Below are 27,612 nucleotides of genomic sequence, written 5' to 3' on the forward strand. Positions count from 1 at the left end.
CAGGTATAGATGTCTGGCGGTTTATGCTGACAGGCCAACATAGATCATTCAGGCTTAATTGGCACCTCTTTCATTCTTCAGCCTTAAATAATACAGTTGTTTTTATGTGCTGTATATTAATATGAACGTGGGTCTTGTGGTGGTGGCCTGGGGCAGTGATGGCCTAACAGGCCCCGTGATAAGAAGGTTGCCGGTTCGAGTCCCGATCCGCCAAGGGGCCACTGAGGTGCCACTGAGCAAAGCACCGTCCCCACACACTGCTCCCCGGGCGCCTGTCATTGCTGCTCACTGCTAACCAAGGGTGATGGTTAAAAGCAGAGGACACGTTTCGTTGTGTCACCGTGTGCTGTGCTGCAGTGTTTCACAATGACAATCACTTCGCTTTCTCGGCGGCCCGTTTACCTTCGCCACGTTTACACTCACATTAAAAAAAAAAAAAAAGCGAGTAAATGTTGAATATCGAATCCATTTATCGACAGTCGCGGGGCCGCCTTAATTGGCGCGGAGCGCCCCGCCCCCGGCAGCCCGTCGCAGCTCCCCCTGCTGCATTCACCGTGATCCGTGGATGCGGAGAGAGCAGGGTCACCTTCCATCGAGGGGAAAAGCCTGTCCGAACCTCCGATCGCTGGGTAAGCACGGCAACGCACTGCAGCAGCTTGGTTTTACACGTCCATAGCTTTTATTATTTTTCTTTGTGTGTGTGTGTGTGTGTGTGCAACTCCGGGATGTAGGGATCGCGTCGTCCCCGTCTTGCACGTTTGTTTTCCTCTTGCATGACACCCGTCGGTGCACCAAAAAAAAAAAAAAGAGAAAGAAATAAAGAAAGAAAAACCAAGGATGTGTTTTCTAACCTCTGCTCGCGTTTTTCTTCGTAACCCGTACGCAGCAACGCGGGCTTTACGCACCATGTTGTTTTCGTTGAAGTATTTCGCCTGGTTCTTTTTTTATTTTTATTTTTTTCAGTTCTGGCTTCTATTTCGGATCGTCGTGTGAATAATTCATGTGGCGCGTACTACGGCGCCGCTTTACGCGCGTCGTGCCGTCGACAGCCGCGTCCGAGGGCTGAAGGTTGGAGGATCGTCTTCCTCCGGAGCTTGTAAACACTCGCAGGACGCAGCCGATCTTTGCCGACCAGTGGGCTGGTTATGTAATGGGCAACAATGACATTCAAAACTGAGCAAGATCGCTGGAGTCCACGCACCTTTCGGGGGATTTTAATCACATTAAATAAAAGATAGCCTAGCCTAAATGGCAAATCCCATCAGACCAGCCCTTTTACGTCATTTGTGGACCTCGGATTAATTGTCCATGTGCGGATCTCGAATGGACGTCCTGTCCTCACGGAGAGCGCGGCTGGCTTTAAGGGCGACTAGCCACGTTTTTCGACGTAATAGAAGATGTGCAGGATTGTCCCTCGGCTTGCGTCCGATCTGTCGGACGGGCTTCGCTGTCCAGGGTGCTGAAGTTGGGGGGACGCTGGTCTGCACAGAAGTTAAAGATGGCGGCTGTTTGGGGAGGGAGGGGGGGGGTGTTAGTGCAGCTCCACCATTCAGTTCACATGATTTAACATTATATAATTTATTTAGTTCGTGTTTTTTTTTTTTTTTCTTCTTTTTTCTCGGTGTGCATTCGATTAAAAAAGGGGGCGATTCATCATGCAGACGGGTGCAGGGGTACGAGGGGTCGTGTCGTCATTCACGTACATCAACGCCAAGGGCGATGTGTTCGGCACGTCGTTGGGGACTTTTGCTAATGTAAGATTTGTCAGTCAGATCAAATAAAAGCGCAGATAGTTTATCTGCGGGTCTATTTTGGTAGCGGCTGCGGTCCCGAAACAGGATCAGGTTTGTGAGGGAGGAGGGGAAGAGGGATCGGCAGAAGCTGGGCAGAATTTGGTCCCATGGTTGTGACAGTGCTTGTCAAGAATAGGCACAGAGGAAGCCAATCCTTATTTAATGGAACATATTATATTGAAGTATTAAGTAAAGTTGCTGCATCAGTTCAATTTCATCAGATAGTTTAGGCAGTTCTCTCTCTCTCTCTCTCTCTCTCTCTCTCTCTCACTCTCTCTCTGGTTTTGTGAATTTTTCAGATATCAGGAAACACTGCTTGCTCCGCACTTGCTTGTAACATGTACGGAAATGAGTTCAGATCATCCAGAATGAGGAGTTAGGGTGAGCGAGAGTAATCTTGTGGGTAATTGAATAATCACACTGAAACGAAAAGGGGCCTGTAAGTTCACCAATGCGCATGCAGTCCTTTTTTGGAAGGGTGGTCGTTTTGTAGCTTGGTAAGGGATGGTAGTAGCCTAGTGGGTAACACACTCGCCTATGAACCAGAAGACCCGGGTTCGAATCCCACTTACTACCATTGTGTCCCTGAGCAAGACACTTAACCCTAAAATTGCTCCAGGGAGACTGTCCCTGTAACTACTGATTGTAAGTCGCTCTGGATAAGGGCGTCTGATAAATGCTGTAAATGTAAATGTAAATGTAAATGGTAACGCGCTCGCCTATGAACCAGAAGACCTGAGAGTCACAGGTTCAGACCCCACCTACTACCACTGTGTCCCTGAGCAAGACACTTAACCCTGAGTTAACCCTGTCCCTGTAACTACTGGTTGTAAGTCGCTCTGGATAAGGGCGTCTGATAAATGGCGTGAATGTACAGGTAAAAACCCAAAGACGTTCTTGATGTGACATTTGCAAAACATGCCCCGGAAGGTAAATCTTTTACAGCGCTCTGTAAATTCGAGGGAAGGTGCACGGGAAGGTGGGAGCCAAGCACAGCAACGCTAACAACCACCCACGGTGCAGCCAGGCTCTGTTTCATTCAATTCAGCCATCAATGTCAAGTAACCTTATGAGGGGAGCGCAACCTGTCTTCCTCGAACGCCTGTAGAAGGAACCGGTGTGAGATTATGTTTCCAGTACAAAGTTTTGGGACCTATCCCAGAATATCCTAATGCACCCCGTCAAGCATTAAAAGTCAGAAGAGCATCAGAGGAGAGGAAAGTTCTCTGCACACTTGGCGTCACATGAATGGGCGTGATATGCATTTCACGTGCTGTCCTGCTACTGTGGGTCATTTGCTTGCGCCGTTTGGACTTTGCCGGTCAGATCCACGTGCGGTTGTAATCGGTGTCGGTGTCTGAGCGTTCTTCGAGCTCCTTACCGTTAATCTGTCTGTTTGTCAACCCACCTTTCATGGAGTGGCCTTGGATCTCACAGTAGGAGCTGCGTTCTGCCACACGTTTGCCAGTGAGTGTCAAACATTATTCAAATGAACATCTCGGTTCGTCTGAACTTGGGAGATGCTGATTGGCCACAGCAGTGTTGTTATTGGGCCCTGTTGGCAGTCCCCCGAAAATACGCCTGAAAACGTGTCTTACGTTCAGAATCTAGACCAAAAATGACCAGAATACCAGTAGATTGAGCCAGATCTGGTAATCTGATGAAACGAGGACCGTTTTAAGTGAGCTGGTCACCCATGTTGCCAGATTGGCAGTGCACCTTTTTTGCACTTTGCATAAATAAAACGTGCATTCCTTGATTGTGATGGTTCCCTATCACTATGATCTTCAGGTAAAATAACTTCTAAGCAATTTATTCACATCGCTGTTCAACCTTCTTTGATACCGACGGACCTCGCCTCAAGCCAACTGACTGGGCCCTGACTCCTCTTTTGGACTCTCCCTGCCTGTAGCTCGTTCAACCCGGAGGTGACCGACCCACGGCGTTGCCCACAACCCTCTGACAGCTCAGACACCCATGCCCTTAACCCCCCTACCTCCAGCGCCTCGTCCCCATCACCGCTCTCAGCCTCCTCCCTGTTGCGCACGTCACTGTCCTCCTCTGGCCTCAGGACCCCGCCATGACATCGAGTCAGCACGGTAATCTAGCCGTTCGTTTTTTGCCGGGGTAAGCAGCTATGCCATGATTTGATTGCTATAAGAGCTCGGCTTTTAATTATGCTTTCGACTCGGGCCGGCAGTGATTGTGTCAGCGTGGTTTATGGTCTGGGCCGATGGAAGGATCTTCACAACCTCTGCATTTGTTCACCCGTGGGGGCACCGGGTTTTTTTTGGATCGATTACAACACAAGATGAAGGCAGAAGTAGAATGACTGCTTCTTATTATAAACCCTCTCTTCAAATCTTATAGTGATCATATCAATGAACAGGGTAGGTGCTGTATTTGCACAATAACACGTCTTTTTATATTGCATGCAGAATTGTATATGGCATTCAGATCTACTGTTTTCTGTTTTAAAGTTTAGTCTGAACATGAACTGACCGACTTGGAGCCGAGGCATCCTCTCTGTCTTTTGAAATCCACAGAATCAGGAATAAATCCTTCACCATTTTATTTTTGATCTCATCGTAATGAACCTCTCCCAGAAGATGTATTCATTAAAATGACTTAAGAACATTATTGTTTTGTTTAGTTGCCATGGCAGCAAACCCCATGTACATTATTGACATCCCGTTTAATTTCAGGCTTGTTTCAACGGCAAGAGAGTCTGAATGGATGTCAGAACATGCATGAAACTGGATGGAACACTGGAGCAATTGTTCAATTACTCTAATTTAGCAGGCTGTGCAAATTTCAAGGCTGCTGAAAATGATTGTTTTAGCAAAAACAATATTCGGTGATGGATCAGGTGTGGCCAGATCTAATCAGACTTTCATTCTCGCACTGTATCAGCAAAGGCCATCGAGGGTTGGCTGTGACACTGTCTACCGGCCATTTCTCCGCTTGTCATTTGTATTTACTAGCACGCCCCATTTGCTCTATAGTCCAAAATTGAGGCATGCGAGATACTCACTAATAATTAATCTGGGTTACACCTGCCAGGTTGAGCAGTGACATGTGATCACATTACATTTCTATCAAGAGAGGTGAGAGGAACCGAGATGGGAATGCGTTGTGACAGCTGAGGAGACTGGCTGTTTAAGGAAAACTGATGGATCATGCCTGTTAGCTGTTATACACTGATGGGGCACATTAGTTTCTTGTTTGTAATGCAGGATCCAACGGCCTGTGTGCATGGGAACACATATTTAGAACCTAATATAGGTCTACAGATCGGATGTTTGGATATATGACTACACCATGTCTGAGTATGTCGTGTTGACCAATGTTATCTCAACTGGCCTTAATCAGAGATTTATGTTGTTAATTATGCACATTGAAATGCATTAAATTACAAATATACATGGAAGATGCATTCTGATGCAGTGTATTGGCCACCACTGGTGTGCTCTGTGTGTGTGTGTTGGCCTCTTCGTGTAACCTTGATGGCGGGGTACAGACATGCGGTCCCTGTGTGGTCCAGCATCCATTCACCTCAGGACTCCCGGGGACTCAGCTGTCTCTGACAACCTGCAAAAATAGCTGCGAAAGGTAGAGCGAACGTACTGGAACCCGAAAAATGAGTGGGCAAGATGGAGCACTGACGGAGAAACCACCCCCACTACTACTAACTATAAAAAGGGTGGTAGTAGACTAGTGGGTAACACACTCGCATGTGAACCAGAAGACCCAGGTTCAAACCCCACTTACTACCATTGTGTCCCTGAGCAAAGACACTTAACCCTGAGTGTCTCCGGGGGGGGCTGTCCCCGTAACTACTGATTGTAAGTCGCTCTGGATAAGGGCGTCTCATAAATGCTGTAAATGTAAAAAGTAAATCCAAAAATACTACAACTACTACTTATGTGACTGCTGTTGTTGATTTTTTGTTCTTGATGGTTCTATTTCATTATTTTGCAAGAATAAAACAGTTTGCGAATGCTTTAAAGATTACATCACCTGGAGAATTTAAACTAGTTTCCCCAGAAACCAGGAGAGGTTTTAAACAGATAAGACATTGAAGAAATACTTGCTGGGCTTGTCGGATATTCTCAATTTTGACTTGGTCTCCCAGTGATGGTGGTTGTTTTTTGAAAGCAAAAGTAACCCACAGCTGGGACAGGCAGTCTGTCTGGCTTGGACGCATTGGCCACCCTTGAAAAAGTCATATAGCTGAAAGTGGAGTGAGTGCATGAGATTTTTGTTCAGTAGTACTACTGTAATAATATGACTTTTTTTTCTTCACCACAGCTTAAGATCGCTAAGGTGTTTTGGGCTGTGCAGACGAGGATTTATTACTGGATTATGAATGCCAGAGCTATGGGTGGCGATTGATTTGAGGGGCTATAGGCAATGTGGTGTTGCGTGATCTGTCCAAGGGAATGTCCTTTGTTTCAAGATCTACCGAATGTGTGCGTTTGTGTCAGAGAGAGAGATGCCGCGATTTTGCCTGACTTCCTGTGTGACGTTGACTCAGCAAGAGAAAGGTGAATTCAGGTTGCCCAAAATGGCTGCCACTGCTTCCTGTTTCATTCAAACTTTCTTAAGTGAAGTGATTGTCACATGTGATACACAGCAGCACAGCTCACGGTGCACACAGTGAAATTTGTCCTCTGCATTTAACCCATCACCAGTGGGCAGCCATGACAGGGGCCGGGGAGCAGTGTGTGGGGACGGTGCTTTGCTCAGTGGCACCTCAGTGGCACCTCAGTGGCACCTTGGCGGATCGGGATTCGAACCGGCAACCTTCTGATTACGGGGCCGCTTCCTTAACCGCTAGGCGGTTCTGCTTCTGCTTTTTAAACCTTCCCCTTCGCTTGCATCAGAAGGGCTGGCTGCAGCACCTAGCCAGACACATGAGATATGTCTACCCAACATACGGCTGCTTTTTCGGAAAGCGGTGATGACAGATCAGCCTGGCACCGCATGACACTGACGCTGAGTCCGGCGTTCAGTCAAAGGCAGACGTTTTGTTTCCAACACAAGTCGTTTGCTCCTCACAAAGAAAACGATTACGTGTCGATTTGAATATGAAAAGATGATGCCTTTTTTCTAGTTTGCCATTTAACCACACTGACAGCAAAACAGCCCTGACCTGTCAAATTGTGGACTCCACTAGGCCTATAGACCACTAGAATGCCATCAGTAGCAGTTCCATTACGTTGGTGGGGCCTTCCATGTTTTCCAGAACATCCCACAGTTGCTCAATCGGATTTATATCGGAACAATTTGGAGGCCACGCGGTGGTGCAACGGTTAGCAACATAGGCTGTGAGTTCGAACCCCGGCTCGGACTGTGTGTGTGTGTGTGTGTGTGTGTGTGTGTGTGTGGAGTTTACATGCTCTCCCGTGTTGGTTTCCTCCACCATCACAGTAGGTGAATCGGTGGCTCTGAATTTCCCGTGGGTGTGAGTGTGGGTGAATGATGTTTAGTTGTCCTTATTTGTTATTGGCCAACAATACTGGAGTGTTGTGTGTGTATTGTATGGTCCACATGGTACATGTGCAACAGAAACCAGTCACATGCCGCCCCAATTTCTTAATCGGCCACTGACAAAAGGGTCTGTGCATTGGAAAAGATAGCTTTTTACAGGATAACATGAAGCTCAAAAGCAATGCTGCTCCATCTAAGGGCATGTAAGGATGAGGCTGCTTGTCATTCGTTCATGACATGAACGATAAACTGTGAAAATAATCTTACGCTGTTACTTAATGTTTGTGCTGATGTTTCTGTTTGGTTTAGAGACCCGTAGGTATATTGTTTATTATGGGTGTTGAAATTCATCTTACAATGGATGCATTGCGATGAAGACGTGGATGATTCTGCATCAATGCAGTGCAGAACATAATCGATTACATCATAATGACGTTGCTTGGAGATTTTCTGGCGCCGTCATAAAAATTCTCGTCTCGTTGACTCGGTGGCCTGATCTGTGTACAGAAATTTGTTGAAATTTGATCGCTGCGCACCACGCCTTTTTTTTTGCGCGATCAATAGAATCAAAGGGGGGTAGTGTTCAGTCTGGCCCTTCGAAACACACACACAAATAGGGAATGGAGGAAAAGCTGATCTTATCAGTCTCTGAGAGTCCAGAGGTCTACAACACGACATTATCGTTTGTGGTGTCAGGTGAGTCGACCGTTGGAACAAATCATTGGGGCAAATCAAAGCATCCACACGGGTAAACCAGACCTTAACTCTTGTATTTGAAAACATCATGTGAAGTAATGTAGAAGAATATATGGGATGCATTGTGATGCATCGATAATCGAGGCACTGATAATCGTAAACGTCAGGCTTGTTCGTGAAGACGTCCCTGAAAGGCTAACAAGGCTAAACATTTCAATTACTGAACATATCATTGCTTCACTGATCAATGTCCGTCGAAGGACATTTCATTTTAGTGTAATTAGTTACACAACTGAGTAGTTTAAATATGAGGGATATGATGATCTTTACTCTAAAGAATAAGTGGGTTCCTTTAAAATGTTAACTCTGCTGATAGCATAGTAACTTCGGCAAATATCTCTTCGAGATCATGCATAGGCATCTTTGACATAAAATCAAATGTGTTACTTCGTTACATTCATTTAATATGCATTGCATCATCAATGCACAAATGTTATGGATGTACTGTTTAACCTAATAATTCTGTATGTGTATATTCTGTGTATTTAAAGCTTTTCATTCCCTTAAGTTTTATCCAGATTTCTTACAACATTGTTTAGTGTATTCAGATTAGATTTTATATTTATATTGAATCAGTTCTTCTTCTGACTTTTGTAGGTGATTGTCCATACTTCCCCCTGAGGTCTATGGAAACCTGACCTTTTTAGTTAGGTGGAGAAGGTAAGTGTTCATGCATCTTTAATGACGTAAAACCATCTCTTTGTGCTAACTAAGAGCCCATCAGTGGTTCTGCTGATGGATGGTGGAGGCTTTGCATGGTGCGGCACACAGATGTCCAGTGCAGTGTTTGACTCTTGTTTTCAGGGTCCCCGGCAGCTCTTACAAATGCCACCTCCACACGCATCCCCTTACATATATAATGCTATTTATGTCCATGTTACCTGGTAATTATGGTCTAATGTTAGAACTATTTATTAACAGCAACATATGTTGTCTTCTGCATCTCTGCCACTATTTTCTCATTGATGGAAAAATATTGGAAGTAACATTCAAGTAAAATTTATGTTCACACCTGTGTTTCACACAACATTTTGATTAGAATTTTATGGACTTGTTGCCTCAGCTTAGCGTAGTCCATTGTCCTGTTGTCAGTCATGTTTGTTGAACTGTGCAGGTCTGTGGCAGTAATGAGGAAACCCAGAAACATTATGGATGCGCTTCATTAATATTAAGCTCCTAATTTATTCAAATTGACAGAGCAGATCTGATCCACCACCACACTGAACATTGAAGCTTATCTGCAACAAAGGTTATTTTCTGCTGCCACACATCTACAAACACACACACTCACACACACAGTCTCTTACACTGAAAGTCTTTTTGGATGAATAAATGCATATTTTATCCAGTTTGTTCAGCCTCCGAGCAGTATGAAGCATTTCTTAATGTAATGAAGTTGTTGTTTAAAAAAGAACATGAATCATGTCAGAAAACAATCCTGAACTTTTAAACCACAATCAGAATTTTTCTTGGACACTTGTGAATCATTTCATTACATGAGTGAGGAAATAAACTAATAAGAGCTTAATGGAGAAATATTCTGTCCGTTGGTTATTATTGGTATTGATTATAGATAAATGCTGTAAATGTAAAAAAATGTATTACAATAACACAGTATAATCACAACAGACACACAGTCGATTAAATCGATAAAAATCGATTACTAAAAGAGTTGGCAATGACTTTCCTAATCGATTCGTTGTGTCGCGCGACGCGGAGATATTTGATTATTTAAAAAAAACATTTTATTTGAGCATGGAGTGGAGTGAACACACTTGGTCTCTCTCACACTGATTTTGGCGCCTCATAGACAGCGCGAAACAAAAAAAAAAAAAAACGAGCGGAGGTAGAGGACAGATACATGGCGGAGGCAGAGAAATCTGCGAAAAATATGCAAAAGCGACATGGCACGGCACGGGAGCACCACGGCAATGATCCTGCACCTGAAACGCAAACATGTTGGAGTGTTTGATGAGGAGGAAGGGAGTTCAGCAGCGGGGGAAGTCATAAAGTGAAGTGATTGTCACATGTGATACACAGCAGCACAGCACACAGTGCACACAGTGAAATTTGTCCTCTGCATTTAACCCATCACCCTGAGTGAGCAGTGGGCAGCCATGACCGGCGCCCGGGGAGCAGTGTGTGGGGACGGTGCTTTGCTCAGTGGCACCTCAGTGGTACCTTGGCGGATCGGGATTCGAACCGGCAACCTTCTGATTACGGGGCCGCTTCCTTAACCGCTAGGCCACCACTGCCCCAGTAAGTGCAGAGCTGCATTAGCCGGGAAATACAGTCGCTACAGAATCCTACTTTTGTTTCGTTTTGAACGGAACGTAATGTCCCTGGTGCTGGTGTTTACTCGTTATGACAAGTTAGTGTTAGCGTGTTAATAACAGTAGTAAAGCAGGGGAGCTATAGTTACTTTGCATTAAAAGACTAAAGACATGTTTTTATTCACTAGCCTTTTTTGGACCATTCATTTTTCAATCTGTTGTCATGTATAGCTACAAAAAAAGCTTTTCTTACCTAGTAATTTTGTCTCGTTTCCAGTCCAAATATCTAAAAAATCTTAAATCAAGATAACTAGACAAGAAAAATTGCATGAGAAAATTAAGTGACGCTTAAAACTTCTGTTTGAGATTATTTCTTACCCCATTGCCAGATAATTTTGCTTGTTTTAAGCAAACAATCACTTAATTTTGAGATGTTTCTTCAGAAAACAAGACATCATTTCTTATGCTATTTCATGTGTCTAGTAAATGTATCTTGATTAAAGATTTTTTAGAGATTTGGACTGAAATCAGTACAAAACTACTAAGTTAGAAAAGCATTTTTTGCAGTGTGCATCTGCAGTGTAGTGTAGAGAACAAGTTCTGACATTCAAACAAATCCTGTAAAATTTTCTGATTTGTATTGTTCTTTATTTTTTTATAAATTATTTATCGTTCTGGCAGCTCAGGTGGCACTTTATTTTTTTTTAAAAAGTCTATATTTGGCAGATGTAAAGCATACATGTGTATGGTTTTTGTGTTAGTTCATTTTTATTTTATTTTATTATTATTATAACAGCTCAAGGAGCAACATGTTTGTGCACTTTCTAAAGATTTTGGTTCTGTAAAATAAAGGGTTTGGAAATGAATGCTTTTCTTGTTTTTTGTTTTTTTATCCGATTCTACGATCAAATTAATAAAAAAAAAATTAATCGATTAATCAAAAAAAAGAATCTACAGATTAATCAATTATTAAAATAATCGTTAGTTGCAGCCCTACTTAATAAAAAGTGGAGACCTGGCCTCACAGTCACCGGACCTGAACCCAATCGAGATGGTTTGGAGTGAGCTGGACCGCAGAGTGAAGGCAAAGTGGCCAGCTGTCACAACCATTTGGCATGGCGAGGCAGTGATCGAAGATGATGACGAGATGATGAGGAAGAAGGACGCGTTCACACGACGTCACAATACAGGGGTTGAAGAACAGGACGGGGAGACATTCGACAACTTGTGAACACGGAACATAACAAAGACCTGACAGCGAACAGAAATGAACAGGGCAGTTTTAGAAAATAAGACACAGGTGAACACGATTAGGGAACATTACACATGACTAACGTGAAACTCCGGAGTAACCCCTTCCGGACCGGATCATGACACCAACAAGCGCTAAACACCTCTGGGAACTCCTTCAAGACTGTTGGAGAACCATTTCAGGTGACGACTTCTTGAAGCTCATCGAGAGAATGCCAAGAGTGCAAAGCAGTAACCAGAGCAAAGAAACTAGAATATAAAACATGTTCATTCATAGTTTTGATGCCTTCAGTGAGAATCTACCAACGTAAATGGTCATGAAAATAAAGAAAACACATTGAATGAGAAGGTGTGTCCAAACTTTTGGCCTGTACTGTGTGTGTGTGTGTGTGTGTGTATATATATATATATATATATATATAGATATAGATAGATAGATAGATAGATAGATAGATAGATAGATAGATAGATAGATAGATAGATAGAGATATTTATATATCAGCCTGATGATTACTAGTGAAGCATTTGGGAGAGCTGTTTATACCCAGTTCGTGAGTCAGGCAATCGGAAGGAAATATTTTGAGTACTAATGAGCCGGCACACACTGCGCATATAATTATTAGGATTAAGTAATAGTGATGTGTTTGTAAAGGGACCCTGACTATTTGGATGTCTCTTTTCCTTTACTGTTGGTTCCATTGTTTCTGTCACATTCTGTCTTATTTACTGTCACTGTCAGGATTGCCTGCAGCTGGGCTCCACACCTGACTCAAATCCTGACGCCCCATAAATGCCGGAAGTTTCTGCCCGTTCGGGGTCTCTGGCATTTTCGTGAACTCGCTGCACGAACTTGACCTAGTTTTGTTTTATGTGTTTTGAGTTCTGGCAATCGCCACACGCCTACGGGTTGGTTTCAGTTCGTGATTTATGTTAAACTGTTTTCGGCCACCGCGCCATTGTTTCTTTGAGTTTATTGTTTGTTTATAAATAAAACCCTTCCCAGTATGTCAGACCTCTGCGCTTCCTTCCCTCGTAAGTCCGTAGTCGTGACAGAATGCCAGAGACCCACCCAAAAGCGCAGAGGTAGAAAGCAGAGGAGAAGAGACGCCGCGAGGGGCGCAGCACGGCGCGGCGAGCGCGGACGCCGGGGGAGAGACGCGCCGCCCGTTCTGGTGGAGCGTTTTCTCCCCGAGAAGCCGTGGTACGCGGCGCCGCGTGATGACGTCACCCCCGGGAAACTCCGCGAAACCCGGAAGCGACAACGTCGGCGGGTGAGTGGGCGGAGCGAGGACGTTGGCGTCGGCAGCAGCGAGGAAGTGACGTGGGCAGCGAGCGCAGAAGATGCGACCCCCACGATCTTCGGCATGTCGAGCCAAGAACTCTGCGCTCTGCTGGCAAGGCTCCCCGTGGACTGGGACGACACGGACGACGACGAGAGCACGGGAGACGAGAGTTGGGCTCCGCCCATCGCGCCAGTCTGCGATCGTCGCAAGGTCCGTGGGGACCCACGTCACTTCCAGGGGGGTGAGAAGCGGCAACAACGGCGGCGTTCCTCCAGCGAGGAGGTGGGCAGCCTCCAGCCTGAATGGCCAGAGTACTGCCCATGGGAGCTTATCGCGCCATGGGTCCAGGATGTCCGCAGGGTGGACGACCCTTGGAGTCACCGGTGGGAGGACACTGATGACGAAAGCGATGATGACGTGGATTTTCGGTGGGCGGTCGTTGCCGGGATGGCTCCGCCCAGCGCGCGCGTCCGAGATCATCGCGACGTCCGTGATGACCCATGTGACTTCCGGGGGTACGAGGTGGACACGGACGACGACCAGGATGACGCCGTTTGGGCAGTTGGTGCCGGGATGGCTCCGCCCATCGCGCCCATCCAGGATCGTCACGAGGTCCGTGGAGACCCACGTCCCTCCCAGCAGTGTGAGGAAAGCTGGTGGAAGAGGGTGACGGGAGGTCGCCAGCCAGCAACTGCGCTGCCGGGACTGCCTCGCAGGGAATCCTCCATTCCTGCTCCAGTCGCCGACCCGCCTTCCCTCTGCCCGGACGTTCCCCAGCGAAATGGCAGCGCAGCACCAGCGTCCACACCTGCTGGAGAAGACGTCCACCCCCCTCCACACCACACACCTACCACCATCTCCAGCGACGTGCCCAGCCCCGTGTGGGACAGCCCAATTGTCCCGGGACCCTTCAGTGGGGCAGCAGACACTGATAAGACCACCACCATCCTCTCGTGTCTGCTTGGGTCAGCATGGGGCTGGAGCGCAGCCCTCTGGCAGCAGGGAGAGACAGACAGGAGTTTTCGGGACTTCCAGCAGAGACTGAGGGCGGAGTTTGATCGGCCAGAGCCTGAGCCAGGGATTGAACTCTGCCCCTCCACCACATCCAGTACCAGTCAGGATCCGGGGCAAGAAGACCAAGCACTGGCGGGCGACAAGAAGGTCGCGCCTCCCGAGATCCTGGCTGTGCCCCCTGAGGAGGTCCCGGAGTGCTCAGAGAGGGAACTAGACGACCCTCTCTTCTGTCTGTCTCTGTCTGTGTGTGTGTGCGTGGCATATGTGTCCGTATGTCGCCCCCACTTCCCCTCTTTGTGTCCACCAGATGGCGACCCAGCCGCAGAGCCGAACCCCAGGGAGGAGGTTCCTGACCCGAATGTGCTGGTCCAAGGCGAGGTGGACAAGCCCCAAGGTACCCCTAAGTCCAGCCGGGGGGGGTGCTCCCCCAAAGAATTTTTTGGGGGGGTGCAGTTCGGGTTGGGGACTCCTCCTGAGGGGAGGGTAGGTGGGGAAGCGATGGAGCTGGGTCCTCCGGTAGCCAGTGAGGAGGGCGGGCCAGGCATGGGCCTGCGTCTGCCTCCAGAGGGGTGGAGCGCCATAGAGCCCCCGGGTAGGCATGAGGACCCAGCTGGGACAGGCAGGAAGAGGGCCTGCTTGTCCCAACGGACGCAGAAGGGGCTAGCCGGATGGTCTGGCAATGCCCCCCCCTTGGCACCAGGGCTGTGCAGCGAGAGGGGCTGCATAGTCCCAGAAGGCACCAGCCTGGGGTGCCTGGAACAGTCGCCGGAGGCTCTGGGACAATCTCCCTGCGCGGTGCAGGGGGTGACACAAGAAGTGTCAGAGGGGACGTGTGGAGACAGGGCCCACACATACCCAGATGGATCGGCCCTGATTATTGTGTGCAGGTACGAGAGTCCGGGGCCGCCATGCGGGACCATGCCGGGGAGCCAGGCCGAGGGTCCGGGGCCGCCATGCGGGACCATGCCGGGGAGCCAGGCCGAGGGTCCGGGGCCGCCACGCCTGACCACGCCGGGGAGCCAGGCCGAGGGTCCGGAGCCGCCAAGCGGGACCACGCCGGGGAGCCAGGCCGAGGGTCCGGGGCCGCCAAGCGGGACCACGCCGGGGAGCCAGGCCGAGGGTCCGGGGCCGCCAAGCGGGACCACGCCGGGGAGCCAGGCCGAGGGTCCGGGGCCGCCAAGCGGGACCACGCCGGGGAGCCAGGCCGAGGGTCCGGGGCCGCCAAGCGGGACCACGCCGGGGAGCCAGGCCGAGGGTCCGGGGCCGCCAAGCGGGACCACGCCAGGGAGCCAGGCCGAGGGTCCGGGGCCGCCACGCCTGACCACGCCGGGGAGCCAGGCCGAGGGACCGGGGCCGCCACGCCTGACCACGCCGGGGAGCCAGGCCGAGGGACCGGGGCCGCCACGCCTGACCACGCCGGGGAGCCAGGCCGAGGGACCGGGGCCGCCACGCCTGACCACGCCGGGGAGCCAGCCCGAGGGACCGGGGCCGCCAAGGGGAGGATACAGCAGGGCAGGAGCCCTGTGGTTGCCGCCGTCCGCCCCGCCGCCTCCACTGATGGTACTGTTGGGGCTCCGAGGACGTAGCCCTTGGAGGGGGGGCTCTGTCAGGATTGCCTGCAGCTGGGCTCCACACCTGACTCAAATCCTGACGCCCCATAAATGCCGGAAGTTTCTGCCCGTTCGGGGTCTCTGGCATTTTCGTGAACTCGCTGCACGAACTTGACCTAGTTTTGTTTTATGTGTTTTGAGTTCTGGCAATCGCCACACGCCTACGGGTTGGTTTCAGTTCGTGATTTATGTTAAACTGTTTTCGGCCACCGCGCCATTGTTTCTTTGAGTTTATTGTTTGTTTATAAATAAAACCCTTCCCAGTATGTCAGACCTCTGCGCTTCCTTCCCTCGTAAGTCCGTAGTCGTGACAGTCACAGACACACACACAAACATACACACAAACATACGCACAAACATACGCACAAGCAGATTATTCCCCTACTTCTACCCACTCCTTCCCTCTCCACCACCCCTTTCTCGATCATTCTGGAAGGGGCTCTGCAGCACAGGTCACACCATAGAGTGTTCTAGACCTTCTGAAGTGTTGCTTCAACTAAGGGGCCATTGATTTAAACGTTGATACAGGCTGCTGTCTTTTCCGCTTTGTGATTTCTCATTTTGCTCACGGAGAGCCACATTTGCTGTGAAACGGAAGCTGGCTGTATGTGAATGGTTGTTATGATCAAGCTATGACTGCCTCCTCCCTCCCTCTCTCTGTGCTCTTGTGAACAGCATGGGGTGTCCAGAAGGAAGGAATGAGGGGAACAGAGGAAGAGAGGATAGGCTCTTGTAGAGCGAGATGTAGCATGTATTCATTCTAGTGCATTCTCTGCTGTGTTAATGATCTCTGTGCTGCTAGGGAGGTATTCCCTGTTGCCATGGCGACACCGGAGATGGTTTTTAAGTCCATAAAAAAAACAGCATAGGAGTACATGATGGGTGATGAATGCATGCGAGTGTGAGCATTCATGTTTTGTATATGCGTGATGATGCTGTTCCTCCACAGACGTTCACGTTCTGCATCACATTCTTCTTTCGTGGTACCAAAAATCGCCTTTGCTCTTCTTGCAATGTTGCTTTGTAGTGATATGTTCCAAAATATACTTAATTATTATGTTTCAGTCTGACTGAATTAAATCAAATTACAAGTTGTTCTAACACACCCAGATAATGTGACTGGTAGACAAGCTACTCCTCCGGATACAATGCTAGTAAGTGGGGGTCGAACCTGCATCTTTATGGTCATTTGGTTCTTAGGTGATCCCTTTTTTTCTGCTTTGCGTCTAGGGTAGCCGACTGATCTGTTGTTCTGATTAGTCAATTAGTCCTTGGATCTTTCTTTTTCTCCCTGCATACTTAAAATATATCCCTTGGAATATCTGGATTTGGAAATTGAACTCTATTCAATTGCATGTATTTGTAACTTTAACATATGAAAGTGCCATAAAAGTACTGTCTAGTTTGGAATCACAGTTGAAGTAAAATTCAAGGCTTCAAATATTTATGGTCATTTTGAACTGCAGTTCAAGAATGTGGTTTGAATGCATTTCGATGTGCTCTGGAGTGAGCTTGGCCCTTTGATTCAATGTTCCTTTGCCGTTGCATAGTACTAAACAGAGAAAACATAAAGCTGTACCAATTATCACAAATTAATCTGAATACAAAGTATCCGAATTTACCACATATAAGGTACTGCCTAATGCCAATTTAACAATTTACTAATTTTAGCGACATTTGTTGATAAGACTACCTTCCTAAACCTGCACATTACAAACTAACTAGCAAACATTAAATGAAGGCGGTTCAAAGGGAACAAGAGAATAAATACGGAAGAAGAGGAGATAGGACAGGACATACGGTAATTCACTGGTTTACTATTGCAGTTAATACATTCACTTCATTATCTGTCCGACTAGTCAACTTAACGAAACATTATGATACTACAGATGCTAAAATATAATATCTGTAATAGCTTAAATCGCTCAAATTGACCTATTTGAAGTAAACATTGCTGCTCCACTGTGGCTTCATTTCAAATGCTCCATCATTGCACTTGTGCTGCTGGGAATAAAGAGCCATGATTATTACATTCTTCTTCTTTGGTTCAGAATGCCAGTGTTTACCTGAAAAGGCGGGAGCGCTACAGCCCCAGGACTTCCTGTAGTGCATCAAAGTTACTAATGAACATTGGAGGTGGGGTGGAGATACTGTATAGTGGTGGCGGCTTGGTTTTCACTTACATGGTTTGCAATACATGCAAAAAAAAAAGAATCAGCGTTTTTAATAATTGTTTCAGGCCTGTCGGTGTCATGTGACATTTACATTTACATTTACATTTACATTTACATTTACAGCATTTGGCAGATGCCCTTATCCAGAGCGACTTACAACGTGCTTAAGTTACCATCGATGAAGAGATCAATTCCGGTTCACTAGGACCCCAACTATGAATACATCTATTTTATTCACTCTGTTGTAGATTCTGTACACAAGTTCGACAACAAGAAAATTACAATTTAATCTAAGTATTCTTTAAAGAGGAAGGTCTTGAACTGCCGTTTGAAAATACTCAGTGACTGAGCTGTTCTGACCTCGAAGTTCATTCCACCACCAAGGGGACAAGACAGAGAAGAGTCTAGATGAACGTCTTCCTTTTACCTTCAGAGATGGAGGGACCAGGCGAGCAGTACTGGAGGCTCGGAGTATACGAGGTGCAGTGCGAGGTGTAATAAGGGCTGTGAGGTAGGATGGTGCTACTCCATGTTTGGCTTTGTAGGCCAGCATCAGTATTTTGAACCTGATGCGTGCAGCTACTGGGAGCCAGTGGAGGGAGCGTAGCAGAGGGGTGGTGTGGAAGAATTTGGGAAGGTTGAAGATCGTGCTGCTGCATTTTGTATTAGTTGTAGAGGTCGGATGGTACTTAGAGGTAGACCAGCTACTGGTGACATTCCACCACGTTGCCTCTAAGCAGGAGAACGGAGGCTAAATGAGAGTGTTGACAGGAGAGAGCTGGATCATCATTAAGAGGCAAATCTGCCTGTGACTCTCACCGCTAACAAGATCATGGTGCCGAGTCCACTCGGGCTCAACGGGACTAAAGCGGGCCGGCCCCCCGAGCAGCACCGCAATGACATCAGCTGTTCCTAAGGAACAATGCTGAGCCCTCAGCTGCAGTTTGGACTATTTCCCAACCAGGCGGCTGCAACACTGCAGTCTCCCTATGCAGCAGCATAGTGGCTGGAGCCACAGACCTGTGGCTGAATCCTCAGTCAAGGTACCCGAGTGCGGCTTTTCATGCCAATCTTGCAGATTGTCCATAATATCATAGCTGTCTAAGGTGGGTGACTTGCTAGTTTGAACATATCACCAGCTGTTGGAGTTTCACTAAGATTCCTGCCAAAAACCAACCAGGCTACATTTACCGCATTCATCAGATGCCCTTTTACATGCTGTATCCATGCTGCCACGACCCACTGATTAACTGATTTCCTTAGGTTTTAATTAAAACATTGGCATAAAATGATACTGCATGTATTGTCCATTCGTGGCATTTTTTTGGTCAGGTGCCATGGTGTGGGAGAAACGGTGTGGGATAGTGCAGAAATATCGGACACACACCTCCCTGGATACACACGTCAGGTCCGATCTGGCTCTTGACTTCCACACCGTTGAGCAGAGCAGGAAGCCTCCGGCGTCATATCGCCGACTAATAAAAGCGTCAGGACTCCCCCTCTCTTCCTCTCTCAGTCTGTCTCACTCACCAGAACGCACGTTGCTTGATGCCTGTGTCAGTCAAAATCTCCCACCCCTGCCCCTTCTATATGATCAGTCTTTCCACCATCCAAATGTCTGTTCCCATGTCACCCGGCCCTGTCCTGAATCGTGACTCCGATCTCATCGGTGCGGCGCTCTCACCATCCCAGTGGCCTCACACTGAGAATACACCTGCTGCACCTCCTCCTTCTTTTTCTATCCTTTTTCTCATCAGTCTCCGAGGGCCGTGACACCTTCAAACGCCCTCCGATTGTCTTTGCTTGAGCCCTGGCTCCAAATCCAGACTGATGGCGCTGTAATTTCAATACCCAGCTTTCTCAGGGACATAGCGAATTATTTAAAAAAAAAAAAAAAAAAAACCTTGTTCTCTTATTATTATTAGGCGCCCACCATGACTGTTCTGGTTCCCGTGAGGAGGAGTGCAGGACCAGGGTCTGAACGTGACAGCCCTCAGCTGCCGCTGGCGTTCATGAGCCAAGGATCTCAGAAGCATGTCTTTCAAAAGAAGGCCATGTCCACACAGAGACGTACCGGAGGGAGTGGGGGAGGCAGGAGGATAAAGTTAGCTCCTGCCTCGGAAATCTCCTTAACATAATAGGTTTACGTGTGTTTCACCTGGCTTTATAGAAACAACTGCAACTGCAAGCAATTTGCAAAATGCCACCTCCAAATGCCACCTCTTTTTATGTCCTATCACTATATGGGGTATATATTCATTTAGATAAACACATACTTTATGTCATGCTTTAAGTATGTGTATGTAGTGTATTATATTTTTGAGGTTTTCAGGAATTTCACGTTCACTAGTTGGCCAAACAATTCTTGAAAAAAAGTGTTAATAATCGGTCTGCATGTGTGGTTGCGGACGTGGTGCTGTGATGACCGTAACAGAAATCGCAATTGTGATGTCCACTAACTGTGCCTCATGAAGACAGAAAGTGGAGATAAACAGACGAAATGGACGGAGGAGACAGGCCTTTGGACATGAAGCTGCCAGATTGGGTTTATTTGTGTTATATTTCTTGTCTACTATAGGTATGGAGGAACCCAATTCTCATTTAAGTATGTTAATTAGTAGAAGCAGTTCAAAACAAACCAGATAGTTGTGAGCTTTGGTGCATCATTTGGTTGATTTCTGGGTGAAATAATCATATATTTGGCAACACCGCTTGTGCTACTTTGCGCATGTGATATATTGAGTGGAGGAGGTTGAAATCATCTAGAATGTGGACATAGAGTACATGAGAGCTTTCAATCTCGAGTACTGGCTCCTCCCATTTTTATTATTATTAAAGAAATAATTAAACAGAATCATAAAAATAAACACACATCCCTTCACAAAAATTGTCATCTATTTATTTATTTTAATTCTGAAGACACCTTAAAAAATGTTAATGCACTTTGAAATAGGGCTCAGAGCTGCTTTGTTAATATGCTGCTTTGTTTTCCAAATGTTCTGTCTAGAGCTTTAGTATTACGTTCCATAATTCCGCTGGTGAGTTATTAAGGCAATTGTTTTTGTGCTTTTCATTGCTAATTAATTGCTAAGTCAATCTTGTTAATCACGTTTACAGGCTGTGTCACACAAATGGTAATATTCAGGTGTCTGCACACACTAGTTGTGTGATCTTCTGTTGCTTTTACATCATGCATTCACTCCAAGTGTTTTGGGATTGTATGCTGTAGGGTTTACCCAAAGGAAATGTATTATTTACTTTGTGTAAAAAATCAGTTTATTTCATTCAATTCCACAGTAAATGTTGCATTCCTGTGTGTATGTGTATACATATATATATATTAGCGTGATGCTCTGTCTGGAATGAGTTGGATTGAGGTGGATTACTGGCTCCCAGATTGTGATTCGCTCTCCTTTTGGGGTGGTGGGATCAGGGTAGGACCTTGGGAGACAAACGACTTGGCCACGCCTGCAACTTTGACATCCTCTTGTTCTTGTGTCCAACATTGTGGCCGGCAGCGCCTAGCTGGTGCCTTGCCAAAGTTAATGAAGAGTTGGTTACGACCTGTGTTTATTTATGTAGTCTGAGTGCCACTTTATTTTCCATTTATATGTATTTAATAGTACGTCATATGTATTTCAAAATGCAAAAACCACAATTCTTCATTATTTTCCTCCAGTATTTGTTCAAAGTGTCAATAAAGCAGCCCCTGACATGAATAACCAATGTCATGTTTAATGGTCAGTGGTGTAGTGGATTAAGCCCTGACTGGTGCATTATGTATGGTTTGAGATTATTTTGATCTTTTTCTTTTAATTGACTTTTTCAGTCATATTCATTGTTAAACATCAGTTTTTAGAGTGGTTTCTAAAATAGTACAGAAAGGTAAATAATAAATAAAAACATATGCAACATGTATCCACTGTATATATGTACATAAGCTGTACTAATCAACAGTCCTCTTGTTATGTTCAATTCCCTAAAAATTCAACTAATAATTAAAGTCTTAGATATGCATATGCATATGTTCATAATTATTTTGTGATATCTTCACATTGCACATTTCATATTAAACATTTAACGTTAACATAATTAGCTGCTCGGCTCAATAAGATCCATTCGCTTTTTCACTTACTACCGGCAGCATTGTGGCCAGCTCCACTGCTCATAGCTGTAGATGGAATAATGTGATAATTGGACATGTTGAGCCTTCTCATCAGTAAACATAACATCTGGTACTCATGTTGAATATGGCTCGTGCTGTCACCCGTCTGAGGTATGTGCTCGTGACGGTCCATAACGCCGTTTCTCAGTCATAATGTGCTAAGCGTCTGTGCCTCAGTCTGCTGGTTTGAGCTGTCATTCACCTATAAAGCTTCTGCAGAAGTCTGGGAAATGTCACTCCTCTCTGATGTGCATGAATTGTTTTTGTCAAGCGGACTGGTGGCAATGTTTAAATACTATGGTTTTATCATAGAGTGGAATTAGGGAATAATCTCCCATAAATTATTAAGTAAATATCCATATCCAACTTTCAGTCAAGCACTAAATAAAGTGAACTTTGGTGTCAGTCGGTCGGACCAGTCAGTTATCTGTTGAGCATTAGGATAAATATGCAGAGTCAAGGTGGTTGCAAGGTGGTTCGCCCGGGCCTTTGAAATGAATAGGCACTAATTTCCTCATCTTTAGCTAAAAGCATCCTGGTTTGTTTCATCGCCTTATGTCTCATGTATTTGCAATGTCAAATGTTGCATATTTTTTTAAAGAAGCAATAGAAGTACACCCTGTTCCCTGAAAGATGAGGATGTTAATACATAAATATTATGAACGCATAAAGTTTGACACTGTCTAAAACCCTAAGACATATTTAAGTGGTTAAATATTTTAGATTGTAATGAAAATGTTTCATTTACATTCTGTGGCTTCATAAATATAGGATTTTAACCATAAAGGTGCCTCCTGCAACCACTGGGGTCTCTTAGGTCTCTTAGTCATGTGACCTCTTTTATTTTTGTCTGGTCGGAGGCACCGTTCTGCGTAACGCTGATGCGTATGATGATATTTGCTTTCATCGTTGCTATTGTCAAATTATACAACCTATAATCTCAGCACTTTCACATTACGTTACATCCGAGTGCATTTTCATTTGCTTCCCCACAGGAAACAAATGTTTATGATTGTCGCAGGCACTTGATTGGTCCATTATGTTTGGTGCAGTTGGAGGCTAAACAGAACATTTTGCGGTTGGTCAGCCTTGGAGCAGCACTTTGCCGTTCGCTTTGCACATGCAGACATACACACATGTTCGATCTCCCGCTCTCTCTCGGTGAGTCTCCAGATTTCTTGTGCGTGGCGTGAAAACACTGTCTCTGACTTGGACTTGCCCTCATTGGCTCCTCCCCCTCCGTCTCCTCTCCCTCCTTGCTTTGTATAAGCCATTCAAGTGGAACACTGCGGGATTATCCTTCAGGCGTTGAGGGGCAAACTCTTCTGTGTTCACTGAGGTCCATGCCAAGTCAAGTCTGGTTGATTTTTGCAGGCTAAACAAAAAAAAAAAAATTAAACTTCTCCTCTACGTGTTGACATGTTCAAATCATAAGGACAACCGGATAACACTGGGAGCAGATTTCTTGGGGACGGCGCCAGAGGACTGAGCCCAGGGCACGTGAATTAGGACTTCATTGCAAAGCCCCGCTTTTGTTTTTCCGGATGGCTTCACAAATGGTAAGCCAAAAGGAATGTGCAGATATATTCCCAGTCGAGAGAGTGGAGTCGAAGATTTGAGTTCTGTCCCTCGGGCCGCTTCTTTCTGGGGCGTTCCTTTTCATTTACCATGGAATCCCTTGCAAGTTTGTGTAGACGTGGTTATTGACGTCTCAGAGCCGGGTTAAAATCCCCGCTGGAGGTCATTTACTCCATAGACGGAGAGACGGAGTTTCAGTAGAGCAGCAAATGTCTTAGTATCCGACGAGCTTAATTCAAATACCACGTGCACACCTTGCACACCTAACAAAGACATCATGCCACGTTTTGCTGCAATGACTTCATTTGAATTACTTCATCTCTTTATAATTTTCGTAGTTATGGGGACAAAATCTTTGATTGTGTCAGTGTTGTTTTTTTGCTGTGTGAGGAACACCGTTGGGGTTCACACTGGAACCATTGTGCTTCTTCTCTTGATCCTTTGTCAAAATGATTCTTTCTCCCATTGCCCTGGGTTGACCCAGATATTCATGTGACACTGTCCCCTCCCCCAGCCACCTTCCCCGGTCACACTCTCCTTTGTTTGGATCTCTTGTTTTTGGTGAGCTCACTGGAGATTTTTTTTTTCAGCGATGTGGCATCTTTTTGGTCGGAGCTTTGTGATCGTCTGCCTCGGTGCAAGTGGACCAAAGCTCCAGCATCACACAATAATCAAGGGGAGGGATATGCAGGCAATGTTTACCCCTGGGAAGGAAATGAATATGCAGCAGTATAGCAGCAAACCAGCAGTAAAAAACACATTATTCATTAATGGCTTCTTTTTTCTGATTCATCAATGATCCTTTGGGCACTATTTTCTAATTGGTGCTAAGCGCAGTGCTGCACACGTGGACTTGTTTGGTAGTTAGGGCAGGATTTACGTAAATAAGAAGATAGCACGAAAAAGAATCATGATAGTTAATGATATTAGCGCATTTATATAATGCAGGATGAAGATGCAGCTTGCTCGAGACCTCTCAACCATCGGGCTCCTTCCATTTTAAAAAGCATCATTAAAAATTGTGTTGGGGGGTAGCTAAAAAAGATAAGCAGTTGGGTAACACTTTTATCATTGTATAGAAATTCTGAGGACACTAGCAAACAGGCATGTTACACCATAAATAACCCAAAAACATGATTAGACGTTATGATGTTAATATGACCCACCCACCCACCGAGATTTTTCTCCTACATCTGAGTATTTATTTGGAAGCCTGGTATTATTGTCTTACCAACCCATGAGAAGCAGGCTGCTTAGCAGGGGACACAGAGGCTACCAGGCAGAGAAAGTCGATATTTAAATCATAGGCCTTGCTTATGTGCCCATGATTTTAGCTAGATAATGTGGCTTCATGCACTAAGGACTGAAAAAAAACCATTCAAGATATCGGACTAGTAGTAATGAATTGTTCTATTTGTAACCAACTAAGATTAAACAAGTCTTGGTTGTTTATCCAAATGGGACTTTTTTTTTTTTCTTTTTTGCTTAAAAAGAAGTTCTGACTTTATGAGTCGATGTTTTGTTTATGGCGTGAGAAACGGAAATGGGTGTACTTCCACTTCTGTCCATTTCCTAGAGCTTTGCCGGTATGAATATTTGATACTAGTGAGGTACAGTGCTATTTCAAGCCAGAATGTGCCCGTCTCAGACGGCGTGCTGCGGCCTCGGTTATTGCTGAGTCACAGGCTCTGTTTACAATAACCTACCTCGATACTGTCAATGCTAAATGAAAAGGTGCAGTCATCGGCCTAGCGGTTAAAGGAAACAGATCCATAATCAGAAGGTTGCCGGTTCGAGTTTCCAGCTGCCAAGCACCTTCCCCCCGGGCGTCTGTCATGGCTGCTCACTGCTCACCAAGGGTGATGGTAAAAAGTAGAGGACACATTTCGTTGTGTCACCGCGTGCTGTGTTTCACAATGACAATCACTTAACTTCATGTTTATCCCTGAGTTCTGAACGTCATTGGATCATGTAAACTTCCTCCCATAGTTCCCTCATAATTCTTTATGCCCGATAAACAGGATGAGCTGTAAAAAAACAGGACATGCGGGGACAGACAATGGTGTTGCTGCTCAGAAGATCAGGTCCTACCTTGTCTGGTTTCCTGAGAGGATGTATTTGTCAGACGGGGCAACTGACGTTCCAGGAGCTTTTAATAAAAACACTCCATCGAAAATGGTGTTCATGTGAACCATCAACCATAACGCTAAAACCACCAACAGTGCTGACATTAATTATCTCATTAAGATTAAGAAATTAGTGACTTTGGCATAGAGTCAGAGCATATGCAAAATTCTGAATAAAGCATACCTGGGATGACAGGGTAATGATGAGCAAAGGCTCATAGATGTGCAAAGGGGATCCAATGGTAGCCTGCCTGGTCTGATTCCCAGAAGACCAAGAACAATATACTTTTTTTCATGCACATAAAGATGAGCAGTTTGAAGGAAAAGCTTTCAGCTGATTGGGGTTGGGATTTCAAACCTTTACCGCTAGGCCACCACCTGCCTGCCTAGCTGACCCCTGACCTCCATCTAACCACTTCTAGTGGTGATGATTTATCCTAAAACTTTAGGAAATTTTATACTTGATATGCAAACAGAGAACTGAACAGCGACCTCCTTCTGCTTTGGCTAATGAACCTGGCAATAAGCACAAACATAATATTTAATATTAATACAATTTTAAAATTAACATATGTTCAAACACATATTAATACCCAGTTAAAAGTTCTGATTGTTTTTTCTTTCTCACACCGCAGCCTCCTCGACTTTCTGCAGATGTTTGTATGTGAGCTTCACAGCTCTTATTAACCAGTAGTGAGGAGGTTTCCTTTATTTCTTCCACCACAGACATTTTCACACGTTGAAACATTTCTGCGCGGAGTAGAGCCACAGGCCTCGCTTATCAGTCATCTGATCAAAATGGATTTCGGTTCAGAACCAGAGCTGCTCGGCTGCAAAGAAATACTTCAAACTGCTGTTAAAGTGGGGAGAGTGGGGAGTGCTGATCTTTTGCTAAACAACAGCCAAAAACATCTGCTGCTGTAAGCAACCGAGTGATTGGCGACTCCATTACTTGGTGTTGGGGGACGTCTACAGGCTGTCAGTTAACGTCTTGGACAATCGCTCGATACCAGATGGTTGTTCTAATTGCAGTCATTGGATAAACGCTTGCTAAGCACCCAACAGCTAATCAAAAATATTCGTCCTGGTTTTCTGTGGGCATTTCCTGAGGCAGCAGGTGAAAAGCCCCTTAGCACGATGAACGGAATCATCTTTTGACAATATTTTTGTGGATATGGAGTGAAGTTAAAGCCATCTACCTAATGGGCCGAGATGTACTGAGATATGCCAAGGATAGTGAAGGATGATCGCAGTCCATATTGATGTTTTACTGAGCCCTGGGGGCTGGGTTTTTGGACACATTTTTTTGTCACTTGTCTAATTTATTTGGGTATGTGTCTTTCTTGTACCTCATACCGGATTGTGGGAATGCATGCATTCCATATGGCCTTAATAATCAGTTATTGTATTTAATTTTTTTTTTTTTTTCAGGTTGCTATTTTATGACCTGACAAGTCTTCATAATAAAGCTGAATGATTGAAGGGCCTTGTGAATAATAAAATTACACGACATGTTAAACACTACCATGGTGTGGGGACCATCACCTTGTTTCATACTTCCGAGAGCAGTTAATGTGCTGTTTCCTCCAAAAAGGGACTCTGAGGGTCGACTGAGATAATGTTCATAATGTTCATAATTATTATTATTTTAGAGTAGGAGCACCTACGTTTAAACAAGGACCCATGTTGTCTTGCTTCTAAGTGAGGAGCGTGGAATCAGACTTTTGTCTAGACATTCAAGAAAAATTGATCTGGAAGTGCACTTCTTTCACTGGTGGGATGAAGTGATGCAGGGGGAGACGTCAGAGGCAAGTCTGGTGGATGCTAATCAGACAATATGGCGACATTTTTCTCTGGCGAAAGTCATGTGGTTTTGTCACAGACCACCGTGGCATCATCGCCCTGTCTTCTTGCTGGAGAAGCTGTGCATTTATTAAAGGACAGCGTTGGCGTCCCTTGGGGGTGAGGTGCATGTGGTATGGGGAAAAGAGACACTTTTTCTGTCCCATCATTAGCGCTGTCAGCGTTGCTGTTGTTTACTGTGTCACAGTAGCAGACCGACATTAACAGGACGGGTGTGTCTCCGGCCGTGGTGA

The 27,612-nt window shown here is 45.7% G+C and overlaps 1 protein-coding gene across 3 annotated transcripts in view; it reads left to right on the top strand.

Annotated features, from left to right (window-relative positions):
- The first annotated feature begins 513 nt into the window (after window positions 1-513).
- Window positions 514-27,612, top strand: part of LOC114797647 (protein kinase C and casein kinase substrate in neurons protein 1-like) — a 38,207-nt gene continuing 11,108 nt past the window's right edge. Inside the window, exons 1-2 of one of the 3 annotated variants that reach the window (XM_028992587.1) lie at window positions 514-629; window positions 8,640-8,702. The gene's annotated coding sequence lies outside the window, so the exon portion shown is untranslated. Of the gene's footprint in view, window positions 630-7,935; window positions 7,983-8,639; window positions 8,703-23,104; window positions 23,372-27,612 lie in introns of those variants that run through there. The other 2 variants (XM_028992588.1, XM_028992589.1) reach the window with 2 other exon arrangements.

Source organism: Denticeps clupeoides, chromosome 10 (genome assembly GCF_900700375.1).
Source record: "Denticeps clupeoides chromosome 10, fDenClu1.1, whole genome shotgun sequence".
NCBI lineage: Eukaryota > Metazoa > Chordata > Actinopteri > Clupeiformes > Denticipitidae > Denticeps > Denticeps clupeoides.